Raw genomic sequence first — 17,500 nt, forward strand, 5'->3', positions numbered from 1 at the left:
GAGGGAGAGGGAGAGGGAGAGGGAGAGGGAGAGGGAGAGGGAGAGGAGAGGAGAGGAGAGGAGAGAGAGAGGAGAGAGAGAGAGGGAGAGAGAGAGTGAGATGAACCTGGATAAGAGCCCCATAGGCAAGCTGTTCCTGTGGCTCTGTTCACAAACAGACCCCACAGATCAATGTCTAATCAGTCTAATCAATGTCCAATCAATCTAATCCATGTTTAATCAGTCTAATCAATGTCCAATCAGTCTAATCAGTCTAATCAATGTCTAATCAATCTAATCCATGTTTAATCAGTCTAATCAATGTCTAATCAGTCTAATCAGTCTAATCAATGTCCAATCAGTCTAATCATTGTCTAATCAATCTAATCCATGTTTAATCAGTCTAATTAATGTCCAATCAGTCTAATCAATGTCCAATCAGTCTAATCATTGTCTAATCAATCTAATCAATGTCCAATCAGTCTAATCAATGTCTAATCAGTCTAATCAATGTCCAATCAGTCTAATCAATGTCTAATCAGTCTAATCAATGTCCAATCAGTCTAATCAATGTCTAATCAGTCTAATCAATGTCTAATCAATCTAATCAATGTCTAATCAATGTCTAATCAATGTCTAATCAGTCTAATCAGTCTAATCAATGTCTAATCAGTCTAATCAATGTCTAATCAGTCTAATCAATGTCTAATCAGTCTAATCAATGTCCAATCAGTCTAATCATTGTCTAATCAGTTTAATCAGTCTAATCAATGTCTAATCAGTTGTCTTCCTCGAATGAAGGGGATGATGATGCAATCTTTGCAAGAGGGAGGGAACCTGATTTCAATGGCTCTTAACTCGGAGCTCAGACACTTCATACAAAACAATATATATATTTCTTTACAAAATATATAGGAAATTGAAATTCCATACATTTTGAAGGATACAAATTCAAATGTATTACAAAAATCTATACATCCTTCTTAAAAACTGTAACACAAAACATCACAAACAAACACTTAATGCAGGATAAACATAGTTATCCCAGAGTTAGCCTGCCCAGCAGCAGGTTAGTTCTGAAGGATTTGTTGCCATAGAAATGTGCCTGGCTAAAAGGTGAGCTACTTTCGTGGTGCCAGTTATCCCAAGTTGAACTCAGAGTTGACCAAAGTTACCTCGCAAACTCCTCAAACCACTTACCCTCCTGAGCCAACTCTACACCCTGTCTACGTGTGTCCTCCGTCCACTGACTGTCCCCTCTCCCCTCCCCCCCCCACCAGAGAAAACTCCCCCAAAATCCTACAGAGTAGATGGATACAGTACTATAACCCTAAACTATGTGCGATCATTAAAAAGGGAGGAAGTGAATGCAGAGAGGATGTACGCAAAGTAAACAACTTCAGTTAATTATACTTAGCCAGCACAAAGACCAAACATTTTGTCTACAGACAAGAGTCTAGAGACAGGAGTCTAGAGACAGGAGACAAGAGTCTAGAGACAGGAGTCTAGAGACAGGAGTCTAGAGACAGGAGACAAGAGTCTAGAGACAGGAGTCTAGAGACAGGAGACAAGAGTCTAGAGACAGGAGACAAGAGACAAGAGTCTAGAGACAGGAGTCTAGAGACAGGAGACAAGAGTCTAGAGACAGGAGTCTAGAGACAGGAGACAGGAGTCTAGAGAAAGGAGACAAGAGTCTAGAGACAGGAGTCTAGAGACAGGAGACAAGAGTCTAGAGACAGGAGTCTAGAGACAGGCGATAAGAGTCTAGAGACAGGAGACAAGAGTCTAGAGACAGGAGTCTAGAGACAGGAGACAAGAGTCTAGAGACAGGAGACAAGAGTCTAGAGACAGGAGTCTAGAGACAGGAGACAAGAGTCTAGAGACAGGAGTCTAGAGACAGGAGTCAAGAGTCTAGAGACAGGAGTCTAGAGACAGGCGACAAGAGTCTAGAGACAGGAGACAAGAGTCTAAAGACAGGAGTCTAGAGACAGGAGACAAGAGTCTAGAGACAGGAGACAAGAGTCTAGAGACATGAGTCTAGAGACAGGAGTCTAGGGTGTGCAGCAACACGGAACAGGAGTGACAGGTCTTCCTGAATCCTGAGCATAACCAGCTTTGAATAGATCTCTAACATCTTGCTGTATAAGATGGCTTTGGAAGAAAGAGGAGGAGGAAGAGGAGATAGATAAGGAGGAGGAAGAGAAGAAGGGGAAAAGTGGTGAGGAAAAAGAGGAGGATGAGGAGGGGGAGGAGGAAGAGGAGATAGATAAGGAGGAGGAAGAGAATAAGGGGAAAGGTGGTGAGGAGAAAGAGGAGGATGAGGAGGGGGATGAGGAAGAGGAGATAGATAAGGAGGAGGAAGAGAATAAGGGGAAAGGTGGTGAGGAGAAAGAGGATGATGAGGAGGGGGATGAGGAAGAGGAGATAGATAAGGAGGAGGAAGAGAATAAGGGGAAAGGTGGTGAGGAGAAAGAGGAGGATGAGGAGGGGGAGGAGGAAGAGGAGATAGATAAGGAGGAGGAAGAGAATGAGGGGAAAGGTGGTGAGGAGAAAGAGGAGGATGAGGAGGGGGAGGAGGAAGAGGATATAGATAAGGAGGGGGAAGAGAATGAGGGGAAAGATGGTGATGAGAAAGAGAAGGATGAGGAGGGGGAGGAGGAAGAGGAGGTTGGAGGAAAAAGAGCAGGAGGTTCAGGCGAAAGATTGGGTTTCCACTGCTGAGGTTTCGTTTTGCAGCATCCTTGTGGTTTAACGAGAATTATTATTAAAATCAAACTCATATCTAATCAGACTAGAGATATGTGTAGATATAAAACAGGGTGTCATACATTCTGCCAGCCACAGTCGTGTTACATGCCCACTCATAGCTATTACACAGTGTCTCCAATGAATATTTGGACAGTAAAGACAATACTATTCTCCTTGTCTTTTCCCATGTTTATTACAGCTTTATTCTAAAATGGATTAAATAAAACATGTTCCTCAGCGATCTACACACAAGTGACTCTGCATAGATAATAACAGAGAGTAGCAGCAGTGTAGAGGGAGGGGGGGGGTCCTCTTGGACCTAGACTTGGTGCTCCGGTACTGCTTGCCGTGCGGTAGCAGAGAGAACAGTCTATGACTAGGGTGGCTGGAGTCTTTGACCATTTTTAGGGCCTTCCCTCTAACAATGCCTGGTATAGAGGTCCTGGGTGGCAGGAAGCTTGGCCCCAGTGATGTACTGGGTCGTACGCACTACCCTCTGTCGTGCCTTACGGTCGGATGCGGAGCTGTTGCCATTCTAGGCAGTGATGCAACCCGTCAGGATGCTCTCGATGGTGCAGCTGTAGAAACTTTTGAGGATCTGAGGACCCATGCCAAAGCTGTAGTCAGCTCAGCGAATAGCATTCTCACATAGGTGCTCCTTTTGTCCAGGTTGGAAAGGGCAGTGTGGAGTAAAAACAGAGATTGCATCATCGGTGGACTAAGTTAGTTGGGCTCCTGAGGGGCGCAGCGGTCTAAGGCACTGCATCTCAGTGCTAGAGGTGTCCTCTGTTTCCTCTGTTTCCTCTGTTTCCTCTGTTTCCTCTGTTTCCCCTGTTTCCTCTAGCAGAAAGAGTTCAGAGCACCAAGACATGTCATCTTGTGACGCACGCACGCACGCACGCACACACACACACACACACACTTCCTGCCAGCTGTTTGCTGTTTTCACAGGCAGAATGGTAGGACAGTGTGTTCTGACCAAGCAAAACATTGTGTGTGTGTGTGTGTGTGTTTGTATATGGGTGGAAATGTGTGTGTATGTGTGTGTATGCGAGTGTATGTGTATGTGAGTGTGTGTGTATGTGTGATGAGTTATGGTTAGAGTTAAGATGGTGTTTAACTTCCTATAAAATAAACATTACTCTTCTTCTTGAACTTATACAGCCCATTGGTAGTATCCTAAATTACTCCCTATTCCAGATATAGTGCACTACTTCTGACCCGGGTCCATAGGGCTTTGGTCAAAAGTAGTGCACTACTTCTGACCCGGGTCCGTAGGGCTTTGGTCAAAAGTAGTGCACTATATATGGAGCAGGGTGCTATTTGGGATACACAGCCACAGTCATCGTCTTTCGGCTCCGGAACTGTCGACCGCAGAGTAACAATAGGATGAGGTATATGATCAAATACAGGAATACCCCTGGGGGGGAAGAAGTTGAGTCCCAAAACTCAAAACTAGTTTGATGCGTTTCTTCTCGGACTATTGAAAACTGTGTTTGGTTTTTGCGCCTGTTTTTGTTCTCTACCTGGCAATCAATAGGGTTGTTGAATGATGGAGGGTTGGAGAGGGTTGTGGAGGGTTGGAGAGGGTTGTGGAGGGTTGGAGAGGGTTAGAGAGGGTTGTGGAGGGTTGTGGAGGGTTGGAGAGAATTGTGGAGAGTTGGAGAGGATTGTGGAGGGTTGGAGAGGGTTGTGGAGGGTTGGACAGGGTTGGAGAGGGTTGTGGAGGGTTGGACAGGGTTGGAGAGGGTTGGAGAGGGTTGTGGAGGGTTGGACAGGGTTGGAGAGGGTTGTGGAGGGTTGGAGAGGGTTGTGGAGGGTTGTGGAGGGTTGGAGAGGGTTGTGGAGGGTTGGAGAGGGTTGGAGAGGGTTGTGGAGGGTTGGAGAGAATTGTGGAGAGTTGGAGAGGATTGTGGAGGGTTGGAGAGGGTTGTGGAGGGTTGGACAGGGTTGGAGAGGGTTGTGGAGGGTTGGACAGGGTTGGAGAGGGTTGTGGAGGGTTGTTGGTCTGACTTGACCATCTGAAAACATCTCATTCCTTCCAGGGACTTTAAGGCTACAGGTTAATGGGACAGACACACAGAGCCTTGTGTCAGCTACAGGAAGGTGGGAGTGACACACACACACACACACACACACACACACACACACACACACACACACACACACACACACACACACACACACACACACACACACACACACACACACACACACACACACGCACACGAAACAGCAACAGCCCTCTCCGTTCTAGTGGGATAGCAGTGGTTAGATAAAAGGGTAGCAGTTGTATTTGTAAGTAGATGAATGAGTATGATTTTTTTAGTCCAGCTGATCTGTGTAATAAAGGAAACCCACCATTGTGTCTATTTGTGGTTAGACTCCTGGCTTCTGTATCAGTGCAGAATATTACAGTGTAATAATATGACTGTAAGTAACATGGGCCTCGCCCCACAGCTGGAGCTGTCGTCGTCATTACACTGAACACAGGTCTGACACACTCCACTAGGAATGAGTTGGCAGGCCAGGCGGTCTCTAACCTCACCACACACACACACACACACACACACGCACACGCACACACACACGTTCGGCGGGCGATCTCCAACCTAATCAGCTCAAAGACTTTCTGAGCCACTGCACGCTGTCGCCATAGAGACACGCGGAATTCCACTGAGTTCCAAACACCTGGTAGCCACCTGACTGACTGACTCTCCCTCTTGGTACTGTGGAAAGTTTCAGAAGGGGTTCAGCAAATTATTGACTGAAAATGACATGTCAAAGTTGAGGCAAACGTTGGTGCTACTGAATACCTACTCAAGGGGCAGTACATCCTCTTTAAAACTCTAACAAAACCACAGGAAGCAAAGATCAACTTTAAAGTCTTCAGTGTTCTCTACTGATTCTTACCATGCTAGCAGGAGTAACCATGAGTTGACACATCAGTACTGAGGAAAGACAATAAATAAATAAGTTCAAACAGGTGCCATTAATACAGGTAACGAGTGGAGGACAGAGGAGCCTCTTAAAGAAGAAGTTACAGGTCTGTGAGAGCCAGAAATCTTGCTTGTTTGTAGGTGACCAAATTTGCAAATAAATTCATAAAAAATCCTACAATGTGAATTTCTGGATTTATTAACCACACCTTTATTTAACCAGGGTAGGCTAGTTGAGAACACCTTTATTTAACCAGGGTAGGCTAGTTGAGAACAAGTTTCGCATTTACAAATGCGACCTGGCCAAGAAAACAGCACAGAGTTACACATGAAATAACCAATTGTACAGTCAATAACACAACGGAAAAATCTGTATACAGTGTGTGCAAATCAAATCAAATCAAATGGCGTAAGGAAGTAAAGGCAATAAATAGACCATAGTGGAGAAGTAATTACAATCTAGACATTTACACTGGAGTGATATATGTGCAGACGAGGATGTGCAAGTAGAAATACTGGTGTGCAAAAGAGCAGAAAAAAATATATATATATGGGGATGAGGTAGGTAGTTGGTTGGATGGGCTATTTACAGATGGGCTATGTACAGCTGCAGTGATCGATTAGCTGCTCTGACAGCTGACGCTTTAAGTTAGTGAGGGAGATATAAGTCTCCAACTTCGGTGATTTTTTGCAATTCGTTCCAATCATTGGCAGCAGAGAACTGGAAGGAGAGGCGGCCAAAGGAGGAATTGGCTTTGAGGGTGACTAGTGAAATATACCTGCTGGAGCACATGCTACGGGTGGGTGTTGCTATGGTGACCAGTGAACTGAGATAAGGCGGAGCTATACCTAGCAAAGACTTATAGATGACCTGGAGCCAGAAGGTTTGGCGACGAATATGTAGCGAAGACCAATCAACGAGAGCATACAGGTCACAGTGGTGGGTAGTATATGGGGCTTTGGTGACAAAACGAATGGCACTGTGATAGACTGCATCCAATTTGCTGAGTAGAGTGTTGGAGGCTATTTTGTAAATGACATCGCCCGAAGTCAAAGATCGGTAGGATAGTCAGTTTTACGAGGGTATGTTTGGCAGCATGAGTGAAGGAGGCTTTGTTGCAAAATAGGAAGCTGATTCTAGATTTAATTTGGATTGGAGATGCTTAATGTGAGTCTGGAAGGAGAGTTTACAGTCTAACCAGACACCTAGGTATTTGTAGTTGTCCACATATTCTAAGTCAGAACCGTCGAGAGTAGTGATGCTAGTCGGGCAGGCGGGTGCGGGCAGCGATCGGTTGAAGAGCATACATTTAGTTTTACTTGTATTAAAGAGCAATTGGAGGCCACGGAAGGAGAGTTGTGTGGCATTGAAGCTCATCTGGAGGTTAGTTAACACAGTGTCCAACAAAGGGCCAGATGTATACAGAATGGTGTCGTCTGCTTAGAGGTGGATCAAAGAATCACCAGCAGCGAGAGCGACATCATTGATGTATACAGAGAAGAGAGTCGGCCCGAGAATTTAACCCTGTGGCACCCCCATAGAGTGCCAGAGGCCCGGACAACAGGCCCTCAGATTGGTCACACTGAACTTAGTCTGAGAAGTAGTTACTGAACCAGGCGAGGCAGTCATTTGAGAAACCAAGGCTGTTTAGTCTGCCAATAAGAATGTGGTGATTGACAGAGTCAAAAGCCTTGGCGAAGTCCATGAAGACGGCTGCACAGTAATGTCTCTTATCGATGGCGGTTATGATATAGTTTAGGACATTGAGCGTGGCTGAAACCAGATTGCATAGTAGAGAAGGTATGGTGAGATTCCAAATGGTCGGTAATCTGTTTGTTAACTTGGCTTTCGAAGACCTTAGAAAAGCAGGGTAGGATAGATATAGGTCTGTAGCAGTTAACATAGTGTCCAAAGAAGGGCTAAGGTGTATGTATAGAGGTAAACACACCAGACACACCCCGTTGCCATCAGAGGTCATGGATTATAGTAAACCTCACGAACAGGAATAACCAGTTAGGTCACCCGCGATACAAGTCAATATTCGACGTCCATCCATGAGGACATTTTTTTAAATTTTATTTGACCTTTATTTAACTAGGCAAGTCAGTTAAGAACAAATCCTTATTTTCAATGACGGCCTAGGAACGGTGGGTTAACTGCCTGTTCAGGGGCAGAACGACAGATTTGTACCTTGTCAGGTCGGGGATTTGAACTTGCAACCTTCCGGTTACTAGTCCAATGCTCTAACCACTAGGCTACCCTGCCGCCCCTGCCGACATCAGGAGATGACTTCGAAACCGGCCACTAGGGGGCAACCGTGAGCGCTGTTACCTTCAAGTAGGTTTGGGTTTTGTTAGGGCCCTGTGGGGATCTCGGACGGGCGTAAGCATCTGCCTTGGATCCCAAAGATTGCAAGTTTGAATCCAGCGATATAATTTTTGAGGGAGGTTTTTGTTTTAAGCCTATTCCAAACCATAGCTCTTATCTTAACCATTCAGAGTTAATGCCTGAACTTCACCTTAAACACTTAGAAATTTGACGTTTGAGAAACAACAACGCCTTATTTTGACGTGAGACTGTGAGATCTAGTTGGGAATAACATTAGCCTTATAATAACCACTGAGACACTTCAAGGTTCTGGACTTTTCAATAGCAGCCGAGACGAGAAGACTTGCCTAGGTGTTTGTTCAGCCTGTTCACACAGTCTTGTAAATCACAGGAGACATGTCAATTCCTTAGTTAAAGAGGAATTTCTCAATAGGAATTCAAGTCTTGATTTGATTGGGATTTATAGGTGGAATTGACCCTAATTTTGAGCTCTGATGTTTTCCTGGTGCAGTGGAAAGAAGGATAGATTAACGCAACCATCCAATCTGGGTTCTACTCTTGTTTTCATAGTGGTAGCCAAGTCTTCCCTTTCCATTTATTTGACTGTCAAAGATAGATCCAAGGTTAATAAAGTCACAATGTGTTCCATGTTAGAAACGGCAGGATCTTAATTTGACCAATTTCTCACAGCAGGAAAATAATCCTGCAGCAACAGAAAAATGTGAATTATTGTGTGGATTATAATGAATTGATTTTTTGTTGTTGTAGGGGTTGACATTTGAAGTCTGACATTTTAAAGTGGAAATGAAAAGCCTTTATAAACCTCAAATTCACAATACGTTTTGCATTTCCTGCACCAACAGGGTATCAAATTAAGACCCTACATCTGTAACCAGCTCCAGAGGGAATTAAATGTGTTATTCAGAATGTAAGGCAGGCTGATATAGTTCAAGGACAATTCTAACAAGCCAAGAGGACAGTATAGTATAGACAACTGACTTCAGCTACTAACTCAAGCCAACCAAAGACAGAGCCAAAGAACCATAGAATCCACACAAGGAACCACATGAGTAACAAAGCAACAGAACAACAACAACAAAAACATGTATGTTTATGTTCTCTGCTAATTTTCCTCTGTGTCCGCTGTGTAGAGCTGAGTTCCCCCTGACTCCTAGATGACACTTGAGAGGAGTGGAACTTGGAGGAGTGTAGGGAGGAAAGAAGAGGTTACCCTCAATACCCCCTCCTTCATTCTGTTTCATTCTGTCTCCTGAAGGTATCCAAATAGAGGCTTTGAAGTAAAACGGACCTCCACAGTAAGACTCCATTTTCCTCTTTATCTGTCTCTCTGTATGGGAAACTCTCACCCCAGCTTCTTAGAAAACTCTCTCTCTCTCTCTCTCTCTCTCTCTCCCCCTCTGTCTCTCCCCCTCTGTCTCTCCCCCTCTGTCTCTCCCCCTCTGTCTCTCTCTCTCTCTCCCTCTCTCTCCCCCTCTGTCTCTCTCTCTCTCTCTCTCTGTCTCTCTCTCTCTCTCCTACTCTCTCTCTCGTAAAGGAAGAGAAGAGTGAGTACCTCAGATGAACTGAACGTTCTGTACTACATAATTTTTCCTTTTCACCACAGGTTGCCACGACAACCATTAATCAAAATGGAAGACCACACAACGTTGGTGAAGACTGGTTGGTGCATTCATAGAATTAAATAGAACCTTGAGTTGTATCTCTATGGTAACATTCACCTTGTCAATCTAAACTGTAGTTAGGAAATGGTGTGAGAAGAACGGTGCAAAAAGAATCTCAAATAATCACACGCTGTTTACGCACAGTATTCAGTATTTCAGCTGTAAATAGACTGAAGTAACCAGGTCTTTCTGCACATCAAAGGAATGATGTTCTATGTGCCCAACAGGGGAAAAAAGGCTAGGTTCCCACACATAGAATGTAGGGCAGGGGCGTCAGGGTTGCGTTGGACTAGTAACTGAAAGGTTGCAAGTTCAAATCCCCGAGCTGACAAGGTACAAATCTTTCGTTCTGCCCCTGAACATGCAGTTAACCCACTGTTCCTAGGCTGTCATTGAAAATAAGAATTTGTTCTTAACTGACTTGCCTCGTAAAATATAAAAATAAATAGCACACAGAATATTCCTTGTGTTTGTCCATAAAGGGGAAATGGCTAAATAGTGACATCAATGGCTTTCACAGATGGAATTCTCATACACTATACAACCTACAATATCGAGAGGCGAAGCAAAAGATCAAAACAGAAATAACAGATCATGAAAAATGGTTTGATAATGATTGCAAAAATCTAACAAAGTCAGAAATATATCTAATCAAAAACACAGAGAACTAGACAACAAAAATATATGCCTTCAATATGGGGAAACACTGAAGCAATACAAACACACCCTATATGGGGAAACACTGAAGCAATACAAACACACCCTATATGGAGAAACACTGAAGCAATACAAACACACCCTATATGGGGAAACACTGAAGCAATACAAACACACCCAATATGGAGAAACACTGAAGCAATACAAACACACCCTGAGAACAGAAAAGGAAAAGCACATTGGAGATCAACTGGATGGAATTGAGGAATCCATATAAACCAATTCTGGGAGAATCAGGAGGAATTTGCTCTAAAAAAATGGGGATATGTGGAGAAATCACCTCTACAGCACTCTGACCGTTAACCACAGTTTCTGTCAGACCTGGGCTCTGACCGTTAAACCCCAAAAAGCCTGTGGTGCTGATGGTATTTTAAATTAAATGAATACAGACCACAAATTCAAACTCTTCAACATTATACTCACTGCAGGTATTTCCCCCGATATTTGTAACCAGGGATTGATCACACCAATCTATAAAAATGGAGACTAACTTGACCCAAGTAATTACAGAGGAATTTGCGTTAACAGCAACTTGGAGAAAATTCTCTGCTGTATTATAAATAGCCTTGATAAACACAACGTCCTGAGCAGAAACCAGATTGGATTTCCAAAAAACGATCATACAACAGACCACATTTACACCCTCCACACTCTAATTGACAAACAAGTAAAGCAAAACAAAGGCAAAATCTACTCGTGTTTTGTAGATTTCAAGAAAGCATTTGTTTTAATTTGGCACCAAGGCCTTTTATAAAAACTAATAGAAAGTGGTATTTGAGGGAAAACATATGATGTTATTTAATCAATGTACACTAAAAACAAATGTGCGGTTAAAATTGGCAACAAGCAAACAGACTTCTTCTCTCAGGGATGGGGAGTGAAACAGGGCTGTCCAATAAGTCCAACACTATTTAACATCTACATTAATGAGTTAACAACAGACTTCTTCTCTCAGGGACGGGGAGTGAAACAGGGCTGCCCAATAAGTCCAACACTATTTAACATCTACATTAATGAATTGGCAAAAACATTAGAAGAATCGGCAGCACCTGGTATCACCCGACACAACACTGAAATCAAGTGTCTGCTGTACGCAGATGACCTGGTGCTGCTGTCTCCCACTAAAGAGGGTCTGCTGTAGACAGATGACCTGGTGCTGCTGTCTCCCACTAAAGAGGGTCTGCTGTAGACAGATGACCTGGTGCTGCTGTCTCCCACTAAAGAGGGTCTGCTATAGACAGATGACCTGGTCCTGCTGTCTCCCACTAAGGAGGGGCTGCTGTAGACAGATGACCTGGTGCTGCTGTCTCCCACTAGAGAGGGTTTGCTGTAGACAGATGACCTGGTGCTGCTGTCTCCCACTAAAGAGGGTCTGCTGTAGACAGATGACCTGGTGCTGCTGTCTCCCACTAAAGAGGGTTTGCTGTAGACAGATGACCTGGTGCTGCTGTCTCCCACTAAGGAGGGTTTGCTGTAGACAGATGACCTGGTGCTGCTGTCTCCCACTAAAGAGGGTTTGCTGTAGACAGATGACCTGGTGCTGCTGTCTCCCACTAAAGAGGGTTTGCTGTAGACAGATGACCTGGTGCTGCTGTCTCCCACTAAAGAGGGTCTGCTGTAGACAGATGACCTGGTCCTGCTGTCTCCCACTAAGGAGGGTTTGCTGTAGACCTATGACCTGGTGCTGCTGTCTCCCACTAAAGAGGGTCTGCTGTAGACAGATGACCTGGTGCTGCTGTCTCCCACTAAAGAGGGTTTGCTGTAGACAGATGACCTGGTGCTGCTGTCTCCCACTAAAGAGGGTCTGCTGTAGACAGATGACCTGGTGCTGCTGTCTCCCACTAAAGAGGGTTTGCTGTAGACAGATGACCTGGTGCTGCTGTCTCCCACTAAAGAGGGTCTGCTGTAGACAGATGACCTGGTGCTGCTGTCTCCCACTAAAGAGGGTCTGCTGTAGACAGATGACCTGGTGCTGCTGTCTCCCACTAAAGAGGGTTTGCTGTAGACAGATGACCTGGTGCTGTTGTCTCCCACTAAAGAGGGTCTGCTGTAGACAGATGACCTGGTCCTGCTGTCTCCCACTAAGGAGGGTTTGCTGTAGACAGATGACCTGGTGCTGCTGTCTCCCACTAAAGAGGGTCTGCTGTAGACAGATGACCTGGTGCTGCTGTCTCCCACTAAAGAGGGTCTGCTGTAGACAGATGACCTGGTGCTGCTGTCTCCCACTAAAGAGGGTCTGCTGTAGACAGATGACCTGGTGCTGCTGTCTCCCACTAAAGAGGGTCTGCTGTAGACAGATGACCTGGTGCTGCTGTCTCCCACTAAAGAGGGTTTGCTGTAGACAGATGACCTGGTGCTGCTGTCTCCCACTAAAGAGGGTCTGCTGTAGACAGATGACCTGGTGCTGCTGTCTCCCACTAAAGAGGGTTACAGCAGCACCTAGATCGTCTTCACAGATTCTGTCAGACCTGGACTCTGACCGTTAACCACAGGTTCTGTCAGACCTGGACTCTGACTGTTAACCACAGTTTCTGTCAGACCTGGGCTCTGACCGTTAACCACAGGTTCTGTTAGACCTGGGCGCACCTGGACTCTGACCGTTAACCACAGGTTCTGTCAGACCTGGGCTCTGACCGTTAACCACAGGTTCTGTTAGACCTGGGCTCACCTGGACTCTGACCGTTAACCACAGGTTCTGTCAGACCTGGGCTCTGACCGTTAACCACAGGTTCTGTCAGACCTGGGCTCTGAGCGTTAACCACAGGTTCTGTTAGACCTGGGCTGTGACCATTAACCTCAGGTTCTGTCAGACCTGGGCTCTGACCATTAACCACAGGTTCTGTCAGACCTGGGCTCTGACCGTTAACCACAGGTTCTGTCAGACCTGGGCTCTGACCATTAACCACAGGTTCTGTCAGACCTGGGCTCTGACCGTTAACCACAGGTTCTGTCAGACCTGGACTCTGACCGTTAACCACAGGTCCTGTCAGACCTGGAGTCTGACCGTTAACCACAGATTCCGTCAGACCTGGGCTCTGACCGTTAACCACAGGTTCCGTCAGACCTGGGCTCTGACCGTTAACCACAGGTTCTGTCAGACCTGGGCTCACCTGGACTCTGACCGTTAACCACAGGTTCTGTCAGACCTGGGCTCACCTGGGCTCTGACCGTTAACCACAGGTTCTGTCAGACCTGGGCTCACCTGGACTCTGACCGTTAACCACAGGTTCTGTCAGACCTGGGCTCACCTGGACTCTGACCGTTAACCACAGGTTCTGTCAGACCTGGGCTCACCTGGACTCTGACCGTTAACCACAGGTTCCGTCAGACCTGGGCTCACCTGGGCTCTGACCGTTAACCACAGGTTCCGTCAGACCTGGGCTCACCTGGACTCTGACCGTTAACCACAGGTTCCGTCAGACCTGGGCTCACCTGGGCTCTGACCGTTAACCACAGGTTCCGTCAGACCTGGGCTCACCTGGACTCTGACCGTTAACCACAGGTTCCGTCAGACCTGGGCTCACCTGGGCTCTGACCGTTAACCACAGGTTCCGTCAGACCTGGGCTCACCTGGACTCTGACCGTTAACCACAGGTTCCGTCAGACCTGGGCTCACCTGGGCTCTGACCGTTAACCACAGGTTCCGTCAGACCTGGGCTCACCTGGACTCTGACCGTTAACCACAGGTTCCGTCAGACCTGGGCTCACCTGGGCTCTGACCGTTAACCACAGGTTCCGTCAGACCTGGGCTCACCTGGGCTCTGACCGTTAACCACAGGTTCCGTCAGACCTGGGCTCACCTGGGCTCTGACCGTTAACCACAGGTTCCGTCAGACCTGGGCTCACCTGGGCTCTGACCGTTAACCACAGGTTCCGTCAGACCTGGGCTCACCTGGACTCTGACCGTTAACCACAGGTTCCGTCAGACCTGGGCTCACCTGGGCTCTGACCGTTAACCACAGGTTCCGTCAGACCTGGGCTCACCTGGGCTCTGACCGTTAACCACAGGTTCCGTCAGACCTGGGCTCACCTGGGCTCTGACCGTTAACCACAGGTTCCGTCAGACCTGGGCTCACCTGGACTCTGACCGTTAAACAAAAAAAAAAAAACATAATGATATTCCAAAAAAGGTCCGGAAATCAGGATGACAAATATAAATTCTATATGGACACAGTTCTATTAGAACACACCAAAAACTATACATATCTAGGACTAAATATCAGCAACACAGGTAGCTTTCACATGGTTGTGAATGAGCTGAGAGACGAAGCAAGAAGAGCAATAGAAAAAAGAGCCTTCAAATTTTACAACCATCTAAAAACAAGTGACCCCAAAACATTCCATCACACAGCTCTACAATGTCAAGAGATGAAACAAGAGAAGAGTCCCCTCAGCCAGCTGGTTCTGAGGCTCAGTTCACCAACCCAAACCAACCCCATAGTGCCTCAGGACAGCACTCAGAAAATCTGGCCCAAACAAATCATCACAAAACAAAAAGAAAAATATATCACCTATTGGAAAGACACCACAAACAATCTAAGTAAACTTCAATGCTATTTGTCTCTAAACAGACAGTACATGGTGGCAGACTATCTGACCACTGTGACTGATAGAAAACTGAGGAAAACATTGACTAGGTACAGACTCAGAGAGGACAGGCTGGCTATAGAGACCGGTCGTCAGAGGCAAACCTGGCTGCCCAGAGAGGACAGGCTGTGCTCATTCTGCTCCAGGGGAGAGGTAGAGACAGAGCTGCATTTCCTATTACACTGTGACAAATACCCAGACCTAAGAGAATATTTCTTTCCCAAAATTATAATTCAATACAAAGAATTTGAAACTATAAAAGATGAAGAAAAAATAAAATATTTATTGGGTGAAAAGCCAAAATGTGCAGTTTTTGCAGCCAAACCAATGTGTCCTCCTGCCACAACCTGAGGGACAACCAGTAAAAAGTGCAAAGTAACGTGGATAATATTTCCCATCTTGTTTTGTTTTGTCTTTCATACCAGGTCATGTGTCTTCTCAGTCATGTTGACACTGGTCTACAACCAGGTCATGTGTCTTCTCAGTCATGTTGAGACTGGTCCACTACCAGGTCATGTGTCTTCTCAGTCATGTTGACACTGGTCCACTACCAGGTCATGTGTCTTCTCAGTCATGTTGACACTGGTCTACTACCAGGTCATGTGTCTTCTCAGTCATGTTGAGACTGGTCCACTACCAGGTCATGTGTCTTCTCAGTCATGTTGACACTGGTCTACTACCAGGTCATGTGTCTTCTCAGTCATGTTGAGACTGGTCCACTACCAGGTCATGTGTCTTCTCAGTCATGTTGACACTGGTCTACTACCAGGTCATGTGTCTTCTCAGTCATGTTGACACTGGTCTACTACCAGGTCATGTGTCTTCTCAGTCATGTTGACACTGGTCTACTACCAGGTCATGTGTCTTCTCAGTCATGTTGAGACTGGTCCACTACCAGGTCATGTGTCTTCTCAGTCATGTTGACACTGGTCCACTACCAGGTCATGTGTCTTCTCAGTCATGTTGACACTGGTCCACTACCAGGTCATGTGTCTTCTCAGTCATGTTGACACTGGTCTACTACCAGGTCATGTGTCTTCTCAGTCATGTTTACACTGGTCTACTACCAGGTCATGTGTCTTCTCAGTCATGTTGACACTGGTCCACTACCAGGTCATGTGTCTTCTCAGTCATGTTGACACTGGTCTACTACCAGGTCATGTGTCTTCTCAGTCATGTTGACACTGGTCCACTACCAGGTCATGTGTCTTCTCAGTCATGTTGACACTGGTCCACTACCAGGTCATGTGTCTTCTCAGTCATGTTGAGACAGGTCTACTACCAGGTCATGTGTCTTCTCAGTCATGTTGACACTGGTCCACTACCAGGTCATGTGTCTTCTCAGTCATGTTGACACTGGTCCACTACCAGGTCATGTGTCTTCTCAGTCATATTGACACTGGTCCACTACCAGGTCATGTGTCTTCTCAGTCATGTTGACACTGGTCTACTACCAGGTCATGTGTCTTCTCAGTCATGTTGACACTGGTCTACTACCAGGTCATGTGTCTTCTCAGTCATGTTGACACTGGTCCACTACCAGGTCATGTGTCTTCTCAGTCATGTTGACACTGGTCCACTACCAGGTCATGTGTCTTCTCAGTCATGTTGCCACTGGTCTACTACCAGGTCATGTGTCTTCTCAGTCATGTTGACACTGGTCCACTACCAGGTCATGTGTCTTCTCAGTCATGTTGACACTGGTCCACTACCAGGTCATGTGTCTTCTCAGTCATGTTGAGACTGGTCCACTACCAGGTCATGTGTCTTCTCAGTCATGTTGACACTGGTCCACTACCAGATCATGTGTCTTCTCAGTCATGTTGACACTGGTCTACTACCATGTCATGTGTCTTCTCAGTCATATTGACACTGGTCCACTACCAGGTCATGTGTCTTCTCAGTCATGTTGACACTGGTCCACTACCAGGTCATGTGTCTTCTCAGTCATGTTGACACTGGTCCACTACCAGGTCATGTGTCTTCTCAGTCATGTTGACACTGGTCCACTACCAGGTCATGTGTCTTCTCAGTCATGTTGACACTGGTCCACTACCAGGTCATGTGTCTTCTCAGTCATGTTGACACTGATCTACTACCATGTCATGTGTCTTCTCAGTCATGTTGACACTGATCTACTACCATGTCATGTGTCTTCTCAGTCATGTTGACACTGGTCCACTACCATGTCATGTGTCTTCTCAGTCATGTTGACACTGGTCTACTACTATTGCTTTAATGTATTGTTGTTCTCATTAATATTGTTGTTGTAGTTGTTGTTGATGGTAATCCCATGTCCACTACTACTATTATTATTGCTGTTGGTCCCACCATATATATATATATATGGAGAGATGGAGAGAGAGAGAAAGAGAGAGCGAGAGAGAGAGAAAGAAAGACAGATGGATAGAGAGAGAAAGAGAGAAAGAGAGAGAGAGAGAGAGAAAGACAGATGGATAGAGAGAGAAAGAGAGAGAGGGAGAGAGAGAGAGAGAGAGAGAGAGAGAGAGAGAGCAAGA

Source organism: Oncorhynchus kisutch, linkage group LG1, assembly GCF_002021735.2.
Source record: "Oncorhynchus kisutch isolate 150728-3 linkage group LG1, Okis_V2, whole genome shotgun sequence".
NCBI lineage: Eukaryota > Metazoa > Chordata > Actinopteri > Salmoniformes > Salmonidae > Oncorhynchus > Oncorhynchus kisutch.